The following is a 17,649-nucleotide window of genomic DNA, read 5'->3' as shown; positions in this document are numbered from 1 at the left end:
TAGTTGGTTTCCAATTTCATACCTTTGTTGTCAGAAAAGATGCGTGGTATTATTTCGAGCTTCTTAAATTTATGGAGACTTGTTTTGTGGCCTAATATGTGATCAATCATAGAGAATCTTCCATGTGCATTTGAAAAGAATGTGTATTCTGTGGTTTTTGGAGGGAATGTTCTGTATATATCTACTAAGTCCATCTGGTCTAATGTGTCCTTTAAGGCCAGTGTTTCCTTATTGATCTTCTGTTTGGATGATCTATCTATTGGTGTAAGTGGAGTGTTAAAGTCCCCTACTATTATTGTGTTACTGTCTATTTCTCCTCTTATGTCTATTAATAATTGCTTTATATATTTAGGCGCTCCTATGTTGGGTGCATAGATATTTACAAGTGTTATATTTTCTTGTTGGATTGCTCCCTTTATCATTATGTAGTGCCCATCTTTGTCTCTTATTACAGTTTTTGTTTTAAAGTCTATTTTGTCTGATATAAGTATTGCTACCCCCGCTTTCTTTTCTTTGCCTTTTGCATGGAATATCTTTTTCCATCGTTTCACTTTCAGTTTGTGAGTCTCTGTAGGTCTGAAGTGTGTCTCTTGTATGCAGCATATACATGGGTCTTGTTTTTTTATCCAATTGACCACCCTATGGCATTTGATTGGAGCATTTAGTCCATTGACATTTAAAGTAGCTATTGATAAATGTGTATTTATTGCCATTTTGTCACCTTTTTTTCTGGTGTTTTAGTAGTTCTTCTCTGTTCCTTTCTTTTTCTCTTGCTCTCTTCCCTTGTGGTTTGATGGGTATCTTTAGTAATATGTTTGATTTCTTTTGTCTTACTTTTTTTCCTGCTTCTTATAGGTTTCTGATTTGTGGTCACCATGAGGAGCCTATTTAATATACTATGTGTATAACAGTCTATATTGAGTAGATAGATTCTTTAGCTTGACCTCTTTCTAAAAGCTCTACTTTTTCACTCCCGTCCTCCCACATTATATGTTTTTCACATCATATATAGTCTCTTGTTTAGTGTATGTCTATTCATTACCCTCTTATCATTGAAATAGGTGATTTTAGTACATTTCTCTTTTAACCTTCATATTATCTTCACAGGTAGTTGATCTGCTGCCTTTAATATATTTTTACCTTAAAAGTGATTTTATTGCCTGGTGTTTTTGTTGTTGTTGTTTTGGGGTTTTTTGATAATTTTTTAATCTCTATTTGTGGTTATTGCTTTCCCACTTAAATAAGTCCCTTCAGCATTTCTTGCAGAACTGGTTTTTTGGTGATAAACTCCTTTAATTTTTGTTTGTCTGGGAAGCTCTTTATCTCTCCTTCCATTCTGAATGACAACCTTAATGGTTAGAGTATTCTTGACTGTAGGTTTTTTCCTTTTAGCACTTTAAATATGTCATGCCATTCTTTTCTCGCCTGTAGGGTCTTGACTGAGAAGTCTGCTGATAGCCTAATGGGCTTCCCTTTATATGTCACTTGTGGCCTTTCTCTTGCTGCTTTTAGGATTCTCTCTTTGTCTTTAATTTGGGACATTTTGATTATAATATGCCTTGGTGTGGGCCTCTTTGGGCTTGTCTTGTTTGGAGCTCTCTGTGCTTCCTGAACTGGGATGTCTGTTTCCTCCCTTGGGTTAGGAAAATTTTCCTCTATTATTTCAACAAATAAATTTTCTGCCCCTTTGTCTCTCTCTTTTCCTTCTGAATGTTAGCATGCTTGATATTGTCCCAGAGTTCTCTTACACTGTTCTCATTCTGTCTAATTCTTTTTTCTCTTTTCTATTCTGCTTGGGTGATTTCCTCTAGCCTTTCGTCTAGCTTGCTGATCCATTCTTCTGCTTCCTCTACTCTGCTATTGAGTCCCTCTAGTGAATTTCTCATTTCGAGCGTTGTATTCTTCATTTCTGATTGGATTTTTTTTAATATCTTCCAGTTCTTTGCTGATGTGCTCACTGTGTTCATCCATTCTTCTCCACATATGTGTGAGCATCCTCATTATATTTTGCTTGAACTCTTTATCAAGTAGGTTGCTAGTTTCTGTTTCACTTAGTCCTTTTTCTGGAGTTTTCTACTGTTCTCTTGCTTGGAAAGTATTCCTTTGCCTCCTCATTATGCCTCTTTCTCTGTACTATTTTCTTTGTAGTAGGTGAGTCAACTAAGTCTCCTGATCTTGGAGAAGTGGCCTTATATATGAGATGCCTTATGAGGCCCAGCAGTGTGCTTCCCTCTCATCACCAATCCATAAGAACCAGGAGTGACCCCTTTGTGGGCTACTTGTGTTCTTCTGCTGTGGCAGGGTTGCTCCCACTGCAGGTACCCAGGGAGTCTAACCTTTCCTTCCCTGGCCAGCTGTTTGTAAATCCGGTTTGAGGAGCCTCAGCCCTGTTGGCTACAAAGTCTATCAGCACTCTCTTGTTGCAGTTTTCCTCTTAATTGGGTTGGTACCCAATGTAGCTGGTTACTAGGCTCAGGGGCGTACAGTTGTGATAGGCCTCAGGTCTACAAGGCTCTTGTCAGTTCTCTTAGGAGTGCAGCTGAGTGGGGCTAGCCCTTGGCATGGGGGCACTCAATTGTTTCAGGCTTTGGAAGGTGGTGCTGATCCTTTTTATGGCTATTTGTGAAGCACAGGTCTGCTGCTGCTGCTAAACCTCACCCCCCACAGGACCACATACACTGTCAACACAGTCCTGGTCCATGCACCCTTCTCAACCCCCTGGAGCATACCCCAATGCCACACTGCAGTGGCTCCCACCTCTCAACCAATGCCCCCCACAGATAACCTCGTCTTTACACAGGCCCTGCCCCACAGAGGCAGACACCCTTGCCTGCCTGTAGAGGATCAAGACACCCAGTCAATGTAGGCTGAAAAGTAGCCTGAGGGCTTGCTGTTAGGTGGGGCCAGTCCCTAGGGCGGGTTGCCTTCCCTGGCTGAACTGGATTAAACCTGTGCTCTAGTGGGTGTGGCAGACCCCTGGGCTAACAGCCCAAGGGATGGACCTCAATGGCCCCTACCAGTGTCCATATCAGCACCCCTGGACCAGCTCAGAACAATAGCCCCCACCAATGTCTCAGTCTCCAGATAGGTCCCTCCTCTCAACAAGATGCCCCCAGAGCCCACCAGGTGAGTCTCATTTCACCAAAGGACTGTCAGACTTCTCTCTGGTGATTTTAGGTTGCTGCAATGAGTGAGTTTGTGCATGGGTCCTTTAAGACCCGGGTCTTTTCGGCTTTCGGCCGATAGCTTTTCTGGGGGTGTCCCTGCTGCAGTCAATAGCCGCAAAGCCAGAGGGTAAGACCCCCATCTCAGTTGGGCTGAGTCTGAAGGATGCTTACAGCAGTATTGCCCCCGCTCCAGACCTCACTCCTCCAGGGAGGGCTCGTACCTTGGGGTGTCTCCCGCCTGGCCAGCTGAGAAGCTCCACTGCTCCCAAAGGTGGCTTTTTTCCTCTCCAGCAGTAATTACTGCCTCTTCTGCCTTCGTCAGGACTGTCCCTTGTCGTGGAGGTTCTTCTTATCCGTTTTCAGTTTTCAATCCAGGGTAGTTCTTCCAAAAATTGTTGTAACCTGGTTCTGTTCGTGGGAGGAGACGAGTTCAGCATTTACTCACACCGCCATCTTGACGAGATCCCCAGTTTTTTTTCCATTTAACTAAAGTATTTGAGTATAATTACATGCAAAAATTGCACATACTTAAAATGTATCATTTGCTGGACTAAAAGAGCCATACAAAAACTGAGAGTACGTACTGTATGGGTTCATTTAGGTATAATCAAGAAAGTGCACAATGATCATTAACTGCTTTGTTATGTAATTCTTAAAAAAAGAATGCCTCTGAGACTCAATTTCCTTATTTCTGATGGATATGCAAGGAGTACATGAAATATGTGGAAATACTTTATTGAGTCAAATAAAACATTCAAGGGTAAAAGGTATGTTTATGTAAATGTGTGTTTATGTTTGTATATATTTTCTTTCACATTTTAACACCCAAATATATATGTAAACACCTTTTATGTTGAAAGATACCCTGAGAGTTGGAGAGGATAGACATGAAAAGAATGAATGTTTGAATTAACATGAAACTAAAAGAATGTAGAAATTTAGACACAAAGATATAAATTAGAATGGATAACCCTAATTTTAATAACAAATTACATTTCCTATCTTTATGCCTCAAAGGCCTCAAAGTCAGAACCATGTTTACACTTATGCAATGGGTAATTCTCTACACCAGCTACTGAGCAGAATATCTTCAAGTTGAGTTAAAATTTCTTCCACTTAAGGTGGGATTTCAACATAAAATGCTCTTACCCAAGGGAAGCTAAATAAGTGAACTGAGAGGCTTAAACTCAGTTTCCTTGACAAAATTTTACTGAATAGATGTCTATATTAGATTCCTATTGCTGCTGTAACAAATTATCACACTTAGCAGAAAAGGAATGAATTTATGCTCCTACAATTCTGGAAATCAGAAGCCTGAAATGAAAAGCGATAAAATCAAGGTGTCTTCAGGGCTGAGTTCCTTCTGGAGGCTTCAGGAGAGAGTCCATTTACTTTGCTATTCCAGTTTCAAGGGCCCAGCTGCATTCCTTGCCTCATGCCTCTCCTGCATCTTCATAGCCACCAGTGTAACATTTTCAAATCTCTCCCTGACTCTGACACTTTCCTCTCTCTTCCACAGCTTTCCACATTTAGAGGAACTTTTTCATTATCTTAGTTCCACATGGGCAATCATGGCTAATCTCGTTAAGGTAAACTGATTAGCAACCTTATTCCACCAGCTATCTTAATCCCCCCTTGCCATATGAACTAACATATTCAAGATTTCTGGCACCAGGACATAGACATCTTTTGGAGGCCCTTATTCTGCCTACTGCAAAGTCTTTTTTGGATGTATTTTATTTGATGTCATTAAAGGGCCCTTCTATAAAAGAATAAAAAACATAATTTATCAGAGTCTCCGGAATGAGTGAATATACTAGTCCTTCAAAATTACATGCAGAGATGATTTTTGGTGCAGAAGACCTAAAACTACCTACGCCTAAATCTACCACAGGATCACAACCTTGCTACCCAAAGAGGGATCCACAGTCTAGGACCTGCAGCATCAACATCACCCAGGAGCTTATTTAAAATGCAGAGTCTCTGTGCCCACCAGCACCCACTGAATCAGAATCTGCATTGGTACTAGAATCCTAGGTAATTGGTATGCACAGTGAAGTTGGAAGCTTGCTGGTCTATAATAAGTTTGCTCATTTTCTCACTGTTGACATTTGGGACAGAATAATTATTCATGTTGGGTGCTGTGCTGTATATTTTAGATGCTTAGTGGTATCCTTTCAGACATTGCAAATGTCATCATGGGCAAAATCATCTCTAGTTCAGAACCACTAGCCCAGAGTTTGAAAACTGGAAACAACTTTACAGAATTCTGGTAAAATGTCCTATCCCTTACTCAGATATAACTTTGGGTAGATCACTGAACCTCCCAAGCCCCATTTCTTGGACAGAGAATGGAGTCCATAATAGTACAAACTCATAGAAGGGACCTTTCTAAAAACTAAATCAGATAATCTAAGTTAACTAACCTTTTATAATGAGGGACTAAATGACAGCTCTAAGCTGTGATATGCATATAAAATTCCTAATTGAGTTGGCAAAACTGTCATGAAGCCAAGCAGTGTACTGACCAGGGTTTCATATTAAAGAAATAAAGTTATCCCCTTTCTTGGAGAGGCAAAAAGTAATTTTCTGAAGATATGAGGGGTTGTGTCCCCACCACAAGACAATTCTTTGAATATCCAAGGGACCTAATAAAAAAGATTTCTCAGCCTTATATTGGAAAAAACTTTGGCTCAGTGTTGGGATAAGGTGCTGGAAAGTTAGGCCTCCAGAAGACAGGAAAATTAATGGATGAGTGATAAAAACTGGATCCACCTGACTTCTAACCTGATCTCTTGGGAACAAAGAATCTGCAGGGAAAACTTCCTTTCTGTCCAGAGCAGTGTCCCCAAGGGAAATCATGTGCTTAGAGGTTGTAGTAATATGTATCTAATGAGCAGATATAGGGAGCTGTATATACCTCCTCTACTGAAGGCCCTCTGTGTGCATCCTTGGGCTGAATGAGACATGATTGATAAATTTGAAGTCCTAAGTCTGGCTCAAGGTCTAACACTTGACCCCTTCCTATTGTCTTGTCTGGGGATAGAGCTTTACCCTCCATCATCAAACATCCAGGGAGGAATTTGGACTTCCATGGCAAGAACTTCATCTCAGAGTTCCTATCCATCGGTGAATCCAAGAGCCCAGTAGACACTGCAGGACAGGATCAGAGACAATGGAAGCCAAGAACATTTACCTGAAGTGACCTGAGAGCCAATCTAGCATAGACCAGAGCTGAGAGATTGCTGTTGCTGTTTGCTTGTTTGATTAATTAGTGTATTTATTTATGAGGCCAAATGGAGACGTGAACATGGAACTCAGCAATGCAAGGGTCAGCAATGTTGACAATTAAACGACAGTAATGGAAGCTCAATTGAAAAGGGGAATGGGATATTTAAAGTATTACCAGTAAAAAGTCATAAGTCCAAAGACCTTTGCAGTAAATGGGAGTGGTATAAAAAAAAAAAAAAAGGCGGGCCCCATGGCAGAGTGGTTAAGTTCCTGCACTCTGTTTCTGTGGCTATGGAGTTTTGTTGGTTCGGATCCTGGGAGCAGGCATGGCACTGCTCGTCAGGTCATGTTCGGTGTCCTACATGCCACAACTAAAATATACAACTATGTACTGGGAGGATTTGGGGAGAAACAGCAGGAATAAAAAAGAAAGATTGTCAACAGTTGTTAGCTCAGGTGCCAATATTTAAAAAAAAGGGGGGGGGCGGGTATTAGCTGTTGAGGAATGTACTGTGAAGTGAGAACCTTTCACTTTTATTTTTAAGATGGGTCATATTCAACTATGTTTCCATATTGTCACGAAAGATCCTGACTAGGGAATGCTAGGAAATATAGCTTGCAAAAGCAGTTCAAGAGGCATACAAATCACGGTGTCTTCTTTCACGCTAGGTATTCATATAAAAAAAATTTAATGTATGGAAAGGGGTATGCCAACAAGCTTTACTTTGCAATTATTTTATTCTCTGTGAGGATGAATATATTGTGAGTATTTTTAGCAATTTACTTTCCCTATTACAAATTATCTGTGCAAGTCCTTTGCTCTTGTATATTGATTCAGTGTCTTTTTATTCCTATCTTTGATTCCATTCTTTCAAAGAAAGACTTGGAGGAGTTTTTTTCATGGACATTGTTGTTTGCCCTTTGTTTTCATGTAAGTTTAGGTGTATTTGTGGGAAATGTGTGAAACTTTATAAACTTTGTTCACAGTCTATCAGTTGGTCGTATTGTGTTTCCCCTGTTACTTTTTTTATCGAGTTCATAATAGCTTACATCATTGTGAAATTTCAGTTGTACATTATTTCTTGTTTATCACCACGTAAGTGCTCCCTTTCACCCCCTGTGTCCATCCACCCCTCCTTCCCCTGGTAACCACTGAACTGTCTTCTTAGTCCATGCATTTGTTTATATTCCACATATGAGTGAAATCATCTGGTGTTTGTCTCTCTCAGCCTGGGTTATTTCACTTAGCATAATACCCTCCACGTCCACCCATGTTGTTGTAAATGAGACGATTTTGTCTTTTTTATGCCTGAGTAGTATTCCATTGTATATATATACCACATCTTCTTCATCCAATCATCAGTCAATGGGCACTTGGATTGCCCCATGTCTTGGCTATTGTGAATAGTGCTGCAATGAACATAGGGGTACATATGTTACTTTGGATTGTTGATTTCAAATTGTTTGGGTAGATACCCAGTAGTAGGATAGCTGGGTCATATGGTATTTCTATTTTTATTTTTAGTTTTTTGAGGAATCTCCATACTGTTTCCATAGTGGCTGCACCAGTTTGCATTTGCACCAGCAGTGTGTGAGGGTTCTCTTCTCTCCACACCCTCATCAACATTTGTTATTTTTAGTCTTAGTGATTATAGCCATTTTAATGGATGTTAGGTGGCATCTTGGTGTAGTTTTGATTTGCATTTCCCTGAAGATTAGTGACATTGAACATCTTTTCTGTGTTTATTGCCATCTGTATAACTTCTTTGGAGAAATGTCTGTTCATATCCTCTGCCCTTGTTTTGATTGGGCTGTTTGTTTTTTTGTTGTTCAGTTGTGTGAGTTCCTTATATATTACAGAGATTAACCCCTTGTCAGATATATGATTTGCAAGTATTTTCTCCCAATTGGTATGTTGTCTTTTGTTTTGATCCTAGTTTCTTTTGCCTTGCAGAGGCTCTTTAGTCTGATGAACTCCCACCTGTTTATTTGTTCTTTTGTTTCCCTTGTCGGAGAAGACATGGTATCCGAAAAGATCCTTTTTAGTTCCATGTCAAAGAGTGTGCTACCTATATTATCTTCCAGAAGTTCTATAGTTTCAGGACTTACCTTCAAGTCTTTGATCCATTTTGAGTTTATTTTTGTGTATGGCGTGAGATAATGGTCCACTTTCATTCTATTGCAATTGGTTGTCCAGATTTCCCAACACCATTTATTGAAGAGACTGTCTTTTCTCCACTGTATGTTCTTGGCACCTTTGTTGAAGATTAGCTGTCCGTAGATGTGCGGTTTTATTTCTGGGCTTTCAGTTCTGTTCCATTAATCTGCATGCCGGTTTTTGTACAAGTGTCATGATGTTTTGATTACTATTTGTAGTCCATTTTGAAGTCAGGGATTGTGATGCCTCCAGCTTTGTTCTTTTTTCTCAGGATTGCTTTAGCAATTTAGGGTCTTTGGTTACTACATATTAATTTTAGGATTCTTTGCTCTATTTCTGTGAAGAATATCATTGTGATTCTGATTGGGATTGCATTGAATCTGTAGATTGCTTTGGGTAGTATGGAGATTTTAACTGTGTTTATTCTTCCAATCCATGTGCATGGAATCTCTTTTCCTCTCTTTAGTTCATCATCTATTTCTTTCAATAACGTCATAGTTTTCATTGTATAAGTCCTTCACCTCCTTGGTTAAATTTATTCCGAGATATTTTATTCTTTTTATCGTGATTGTAAATGGAATTGTATTCTTGAGTTCTCTTTCTGTAAGTTTGTTATTAAAGTATAGAAAAGCAACTGATTTTTGTAAGTTGATTTTGTACCCTGCAACTTTACTGTAGTTGTTAATTATTCTAATAGTTTTCCGACCAATTCTTTGAGGTTTTCTATATATAAGATCATGTCATCTCCAAACAGTGAGAGTTTCACTTCTTCACTCCCTGTTTGGATTCCTTTTATTCCTTTCTCTTGCCTAATTGTTCTGGCCAAAACCTCCAGTACTATGTTGAATAAGAGTGGTGATTGTGGGCATCCTTGTGTTGTTCCTGGTCTCAGAGGTATGGCGCTCAGTTTTTGCCCATTGAGTATGATGTTGACTGTTGGTTTGTCATTTGTGGCCTTTATTATGTTGAGGTAATTTCCTTTTATCCTCATTTTGTTAAGAGTTTTTATCATAAATGGCTATTGGATCTTCTTGAATGTTTTCTCTGCATCTATTGAGATGATCATGTGGTTTTTATTCCTCATTTTGTTAATGTGCTGTATCACCTTGATTGATTTGTGGACGTTGAGCCATCCCTGTGTCCCTGGTATAAATCCAACTTGATCATGATGTATGATCTTTTTGATGTGTTGCCGTATTCGGGTTCTCAATATTTTTTTGATGATTTTTGCATGTATGTTCATCAGTGATATTGGCCTGTAGTTTTCCTTTTTGGTGTTGCCCTTATCAGGCTTTGATTGAAGGGTGATGTTGGCCTCATAGAATGTGTTAGGAAGCATTCCATCTTTCCTAATTTTTTGGCATAGCTTGAGAAGGGTACATATTAAATCCTCTCTGAAAATTTGGTAGAATTCTCCAGGAAAGCCATCTGGTCCTGTTCTTTTATTTTGGGGGGATGCTTTTGGTTACTGTTTCAATGTCTTTCCTTGTGATTGGTCTGTTCAGATTATCTATTTCTTCTTGATTCAGCTTTGGGAGGTTGTAAGACTCTAAGAATTTATCCATTTCCTCTAGATTGTCCGTTTTGTTGGCATATAGCTTTTCATAGTATCCTATTATAATCCTTTGTATTTCTCTGTTATCTATTGTTGTTTCTCCTCTTTCATTTCTAATTTTATTTATCTGAGCTTTCTCTCTTTTCTTCTTTGTAAGTCTGGCTAGGGGGTTGTCAATTTTGTTTATCTTTTCAAAGAACCAGCCCTTTGTTTCATTGATCCTTTCTACTGCCTTTTTTGTTTCAATAGCACTTATTTCTACTCTGATTTTTATTATTTCTCTCCTTCTGCTGGCTTTGGGCTTTGTTTGTTCTTCTTTTTCTAATTCAATTAGGATGTAATTTGAGACTGCTTACTTGGGATTTTTCTTGTTTGTTAAGGTGAGCCTGTATTGTGATGAATTTCCCTTTTAAATGGCTTTTGCTGCATCCCCTATGAGTTGGTATGGTACGTTTTCATTTTCATTTGTCTCCAGATATTTTTTTATTTCTCCTTTAATTTCTTCAATGATCCATTGGTTTTTCAATAGCATATTGTTTAGTCTCCACATCTTTGTCCCTTTCTCAGCTTTTTTCTTGTAATTAATTTCTAGCTTCATAGCATTTGTGATCAGAAATGATGCTTGTTGTTATTTCAATCTTCTTAAATTTATTGAGGCTTGCCTTGTTTCCCAACATGTGGTCTGTCCTTGAGAATGTTCCATGCACTTGAGAAGAATGTGTATTCTGCTGATTTTGGATAGAATGTTCTATATAAGTTTATTAAGTCCAATTGGCCTAGCATTTCATTTAATTCCACTGTTTCCTTGTTGATTTTCTTTCTGATGATCTATCTATTGATGTGATTGGAGTGATGTGGTCTCCTACTATTATTGTCTTATTATTAATATCTTCTTTTAAGTTTGTTAATAGTTGCTTTTTGAACTTTGGTGCTCCTCTGTTGGGTACATAGATATTTATAAGTGTTATGTCTTCTTGGTAGAGTGTCCCTTTGATCATTATATACTGCCCCTGTCTCTCTTTGCCTGTCTTATCCTGAATTCTACTTTGTCTGATACAAGTATTGTGACACCTGCTTTCTTTTGTTTTCCATTAGCTTGGAGTATTGTCTTCCATCCCTTCACTCTGAGCCTGTGTTTGTCGTTGGAGTTGAGATGTGTTTCCTGGAGGCAGCATATTGTTGGGTCTTGTTCTATAATCCATCTTGCCACTCTGTGTCTTTTTATTGGAGAATTCCATCCATTTATGTTTAGGGTGATTATCAATATATGAGGGCTTAATGCTGCCACTTTATCACTCATTTTCCGGTCCTCCTGCATCTCCTTTGTTTCTCATCCTGTGTGTTTTGGTCTACGCATTGAATTATGTATTTTTTATGATGTGTTTCCTTGTTTTCTCCTTATTTATTCTTTGTGTCTCTGTTCTGCTTTTTTGTTTAGTGGTTACCACGAGGTTCGTATTCAAAATCTCATAGATAAGATAGTCTATTTTCTGATGGCCTCTTATTTCCTTAGACTAAACTGATTCAATCCCATTCCTCTTCCCCTCCTAAATTGTTTTTCTCACATATTATTCCATCTTGTGTTGTGAGTTTGTGGTCTTTTTCTTTCCCTTTATCTTTAATGCTACTCTTGAGCATTTGCTAACCTGTTCTGATGTATAGCTACAATTTTCTTATTTTGTCTACCTATTTATCACCTTACTCTGTGCTTTCTACACCTTTCTCCCTTTTTTTTCAAATATTAGGGGCTTCTTGAGGATTTCTTGTAGGGGAGGGCCTCATGGCTATGAACTCCCTTAGCTTTTGTTTATCTGGGAAAGTTTTTATTTCTCCATCATATCTGAAGGATATTTTCACTGGATAGCTTATTCTTGTCTGAAAGTTTTTGTCCTTCAAAGATTTGAATATGTCATTCCATTCTCTCCTAGTCTGTAAGGTTTCTGTGAGAAAGCTGCTGAAAACATGATAGGGATTCCTTTGCAGGTTATTTTCTTCTGTCTTGCTGCCCTTAGTATTTTTTCTTTGTCATTCACTTTTGCCAGTTTCATTACTATATGCCTTGAAGTAGGTCTTTTTACACTGACATATGTAGGAGATCTGATAGCCTATTCCACATGGATTTCCATCTCCTTCCCAGGTTTGGGAAGTTCTCTTCTATTATTTCTTTGAACAAGCTTTCTGCTCCATTCTCCTTCTCCTATCACTCTGGAACACCTATAATTCTCATGTTGCACTTCCCAATTGAGTTGGATATTTCTTGGAGACTTTCTTCATTTTTTTTTTTTTTTGAGGAAGATTAGCCCTGAGCTAACATCTACTGCTAATCCTCCTCTTTTTGTTGAGGAAAACTAGCCCTAAACTCACATCCATGCCCATCTTCCTCTACTTTATATGTGGGACACCTACCACAGTATGGCTTGTCAAGTGGTGCCATGTCTGCACCCAGGATCCAAACCAGCGAACCCTGGGCTGCCAAAGTGGAATGTGCACACTTAACTGCTGCACCATGGTGCTGGCCCCTCTTCATTTCTTTTTAGTCTTAGTTGTCTCTCTCCCCATATCTGGAGCTTTTCAACATTTCTATCCTCTATTATGCTGATTCACTCCTCTATGATGTCTGCTCGAGCATTCAGAGAATCCATATCTTGTTTTATCTCTTCCATTGTGTTTTTCATCTCCAATATTTCTGATTGATTCTTCCTTACAGTTTCAATCTCTTTTGTGAAGTACCTCCTGAACTCACTGAATTATTTCTCTATATTGTCTTTTAACTCATTGAGTTTTTAGATGACAGTTATTTTGAATTCTCTGTCATTTAGATTACATATTTCTGTTTCCTCACGACTGATTTCTGGGTACTTTTCACTTTCTCTCTGGTCTGGAGATTTAATATAATTTTTGATACTACTAGATGGCGTGGCTCTGTTTTTGCATATCATGGTATTATTTGGTTGCAGTTACGCCTATCACCACTGGTGGGAGTCAAGAACCCCATATTCGGAACCCTCTGCATTTTGCTGAGATCCTAGGCACTGGAGCCCATGCTGGGTGGGGCGGGGGAAGGGTGCTTTCTTCTGCATGCTGCCCAGGTTTTCTCGCTCTGGCCTCACTATCTGCTCTCCTGGGGTGTTGGCTTGATGAGATCAACTGCCATGACAACTTTCACCCCAGTAAAGGGCTTCCCTCTAGGCCATGAGTGTCCTCAGGGATCTTTGATGTTCCCATGAGCAGGCATCCCCTCCCCCTTCCTTCACTCTTGAAGGCTGCACACAGTCCAAGAACACAGCCTTTTGCGGGCGGAGCAAAGTTTTCTCTTACCCCATTCCACCTCCTCCAAGGGGGGCTCCAGCCTCTCTGCCCTCCATCGTATGGCTGCATGGGTCTTTCAGACGTCTTTTCTGCTGTGTTTGGATGTCCTCTGTTGGAGTATGAATGTCTTTTTCATTGTATGGTGGATGGGAGAGATTAACTGGAGAGCTCACTCCGCCGTGGTGCTGATGTCATTCCTCCATTATCTTTTTATTTTTTACTGAAAGAGTGGAGATGCCACTTCAATATTCTTCTCTAGTAATGCTTGTTTTAACAAAAACAAAAGTGAATGTCCTGCCTACTTATTGCTAACCACCTTTATATATGTTTCCAACTTGTTTCCAGATCTCTCTTATTCCTTATTGTTCCTTTTGGCTTTCTATGATTAGAGCTATTTCTAAAAGCTGCAACACATTCCACCATAATTTATAAGACATTTTTCTTTACCTTTGACCATAGATCACCTGTATCTTCCACAAGCATATTTGAATCCATAATCTTTATATAAGATGTAATTATAGCCTTAGTTACTGCTTCCTCCACACATTTTAAAAGCCTTTCTGTTATAGTCTTTTATTTCTAAGTCCTTGGCATTTCATTTATGGATTAGTGACACTTGTTGAAGTCATCAAATTATTACTATTTATATCTTTAAATATAGTTAGATTTAGATTTTCAATGTATTTTGTTTCATAGAGTTGTTTTGAAACTACTAAACCTAATTCCATCTTCCTGACATTTTTCATTGTAAAGTTCTTAGTTTCTTTCAAAACTGTTATATATATATTATGCACACATACAATTCACACACTTTCTTTTAAGGCATTTAACTGAATTACTTTATTTTTTTATTTTTTATTGAAGTAACTTTGGTTTATAATGTTATATAAATTTCAGGTGTACATCATTATATTTTGATTTCTCTGTAGACTACATCCTGCTCACCACCCAAAGACTTATACCACCTATCACCACATGCATGTTCCCAGTCAGCCCTTTTGCCCTCCTCTCTCCCCCCTTCCCCTTAGTAACCACTGATCTAATATGTCTCTATGTATTTATTTGTTGTTGTTGTTTTTATCTTCTATTTATGAGTGAGATCATATGGTATTTGACATTCTCCATCTGATTTATTTCATTTAGCATAATATCCTCAAGTTCCATCCATGTTGTTGCAAATGGCAAGATTTCATCTTTTTTCATAGGTTAGTAGTACTCCATTGTGTATATATACCATGTCTTCTTTATCCATTAGTCCCTTCATGGGCACTCAGGTTGTTTCCAACTCTTGGCTATTCAGTTTACTCACTTTTAAATCAAATGCATAAATAGAATCCTAACACATCATAAGTACTCTTTATGTTTTAGGATATCCTGTTTTCTAAGTTTTCTCCACTTTCTCTTCTTACTCAATAGTATCTTGTGGACATCCCTCTAATCAACTAGTTTAATGCTGATTCACTAATTCGATGCCTGAATGACATTTCAAGATGTGGCTGTATCATTTATATTTTTGATGGTCTTTTGTATTCTTTTCTATTAAATTACTATTATATCAATGCTGCAAAAATACTTTGACTTTGTTAAGTTAAAAATGGTTGTCAATCAGGGGCAATTTTGTCCCCAGTGGACATTGAGCATTGTTCAGTTATATTTTTGGCTGTCACACTGGGGAAAGGAGAGTGGAGGCCAGAGATGCTCTAAATATCTTACAATACACAGACAGACCCCACCAGAGAGAATGATCTGGCCTGGAATGTCAATAGTGCTGAGATTGAGAAGACTTGAGTTAAAGAATATTTGTATTTTTAATATTATACCTGTCTTCAGGTTGTTTCCTCTAGAAGCTGTAACTCTTCACATATTAGTCAGTAAAATTAGAGAATACTTTTCTTTTATTACCTGTTTAAAAATTCCAACCCCAAGCAATGTGGGAATTCTTTAAGTTTTTTCCCAGTCAGATGAATGTAAAAGAAAATTCTTGTTGTTTTCTTAAACTATTACTGAGTTTGGGCAAAATTCATATATTTGATCAACTTTTTTATTTACTAATTATTATTATATTATATGCCTATTTTTATAGTTATCAGCCTTTCAAATTAATTTTATGGATTATCGATTCTCAATTGACTTTTTGGGGGATATTTGTGGCCTTAAAATTTTTAAATTTTATTTAGTTAAATATGTCTATCTTCTTACTTCTGAATTTCTTGCCATAATAATGATGAACTTGCCCATTCATAGATTTTATATTTAGTTCTACATAGTCATCTAAAATGTGTTGGTCACTCTTATAGTCAGGTCTTTAATCCATCTGATTGAAGGGGATCTCATCAAGATGGTGGTGTAGGTGGACTCTGAACTAACCTCTTTCCCATGAACACAACCAGGTTGCAACTATTCTTGGAAAAATTACCCCAAGAGAGAACTGACAACTAGATAGAAAGAACCCCCACAACAAGGGACAGGCCTAATTAAAGCGAAGAGGCAGAAATTCCTTTTTGGAGAGTAAAAAGCTACCTGTGAGCTGTGGGGCCTCATAGCCAGCCAGGAGCAAAGCTAAGGTATGCAGTCTTTCATGAAGGAGCAGGGACCTGAACAGGGGCACATTACTGCCATAAACATCCTTCAGATTCAGAACAACTGAGATGAGTCTCAAAATATTCATTTTCAGGCTGTTAACTGCAATGGGGAACACCCCCCAGAGAAGCTTTCAGACATGAGCAGAAAAACTCAACTCTTAAAGGGCCCATGCATAAATTCACCCATCTGAGAAAGCAACCTAAAATCACCAGAAAGAAAAGTGCACAGTCCTTTGGTGAGAAGAGACTCACCTGGTAGGCTCTGGGTGCACCTTGGTGACAGATGAAACCTCTCTGGGAATGGAGACATAGGAAGCAGCCATTATTGTGACCTAGTACAGGCGTGCTGACACAAACGCTGGTAGACATCATTTGAGTACTTTCCCTTGTCTGTTAGCCCAGGTTCCACCACACCCACTAAAGCACCAATTTGATCCAGCTCAGCCAGGGCAGGCAGCCTGCCCTGAGGACTTGCACCACCCAACACACCCAAGAGCAAACCCTTAGGCTACTTGTCAGTTGGCCTAAACTGGGTGCCTGGATACTCTGCAGTCAGGTGAGCATGTCCACCTCTGTGGGGCAGGGCCTGCATGAGGAACAGGTGGAGTGTGGGGGCCCTTGGAGGAGAGTGTGGGGACCTCTGCAGTGGGGTGACTGGGCAGTTTCAAGGGGGTTGTGACGTATGCACAGGCCAGGAATGTGTTGATGGTGTGTGTGGGCCTGTGGCCCCTGGGCCTTATCAGTGGCAGAAGACCTGTGATTCTCAAACAGCCACATAGGGGGTCAGGCCCACCTTCTAATGCCTGAAACTACTGGGTGCTCCTGTGCCTGGGGCCAGGCCTACTCATCTGCGATCCTGACAGAGTTGACAAAAGCCTTGAAAGCCAGAGGCCTATAGCAATTGTGAGCCCCTGAGCCTAGCAACCAACCAAGCTGGGGACCTACTCACTTAATAGAAAAACGGCAACAGGAATGTGCTATTAGACCTTGTAACCAACTGTGCTGGGGTTCCCAAAGCCTGATAAAAGTGACTGAAGGGTCCGTAGCAGCCACACACAGCTGAGCATTATAACCAGCTGGCCACAAGGACAGCCTAGACTCCCTGGGCACCTGCAGCAAGAGCAACCTGCCACAACAGAAGAATACATGTAGCCCACACAGGGGTCACTCCTGGAACATTAGGAACTGGTGATGAGAGGGAAGCACACTGCTGGGCCTCATAAGGTGTCTCTTATGTAAGGCCACCTCTCCAAGATCAGGAGACGTAGCTGACCCACCTAATACACAGATGTAAGCACAGACAAAGAGGCAAAATGAGAAGGCAAAAGAATATGTTCCAAGCAGGGGAAGAGGAGAAAACCCGAGAAAAAGAACTAAATGAAACAGAAATAAACAATCTACCTGATAAAGAGTACAAACAAAAAGTCATAAGGATGCACAGTGATCTTGGGAAAATAATGGATGAACACAGTCAGAACATCAACAAAGAGTTGGAAAATATAAAAAAGAACCATTCAGAAATGAAGAATACAATACTGGAAATGAAAAATTCACTAGTGGGACTCAATAGAAGAGTAGATGATACAGAAGAACGGATCAGCGAGCTGGACAAAAGACTAGAGGAAATCACTCAAGCTGGACAGGTAA

The 17,649-nt window shown here is 39.3% G+C and overlaps 1 long non-coding RNA gene across 3 annotated transcripts in view; it reads right to left on the bottom strand.

The window, feature by feature from the left end:
* Positions 1-17,649, bottom strand: part of LOC103543225 (uncharacterized) — a 209,731-nt gene that overhangs the window by 41,415 nt on the left and 150,667 nt on the right. Inside the window, exon 2 of one of the 3 annotated variants that reach the window (XR_011530265.1) lies at positions 3,389-3,569. The exons of the other annotated variants lie outside the window; for them this stretch is intronic. This is a non-coding gene — a long non-coding RNA (uncharacterized lncRNA). The remainder of the gene's footprint in view (positions 1-3,388; positions 3,570-17,649) is intronic. 3 annotated transcript variants of the gene reach the window in all.

The sequence above is a fragment of the Equus przewalskii genome, chromosome 20 (assembly GCF_037783145.1).
Source record: "Equus przewalskii isolate Varuska chromosome 20, EquPr2, whole genome shotgun sequence".
NCBI lineage: Eukaryota > Metazoa > Chordata > Mammalia > Perissodactyla > Equidae > Equus > Equus przewalskii.
The sequence above is the reverse complement of the archived record's forward strand: the minus strand, read 5'-3'. Positions and strand labels throughout refer to the sequence as shown.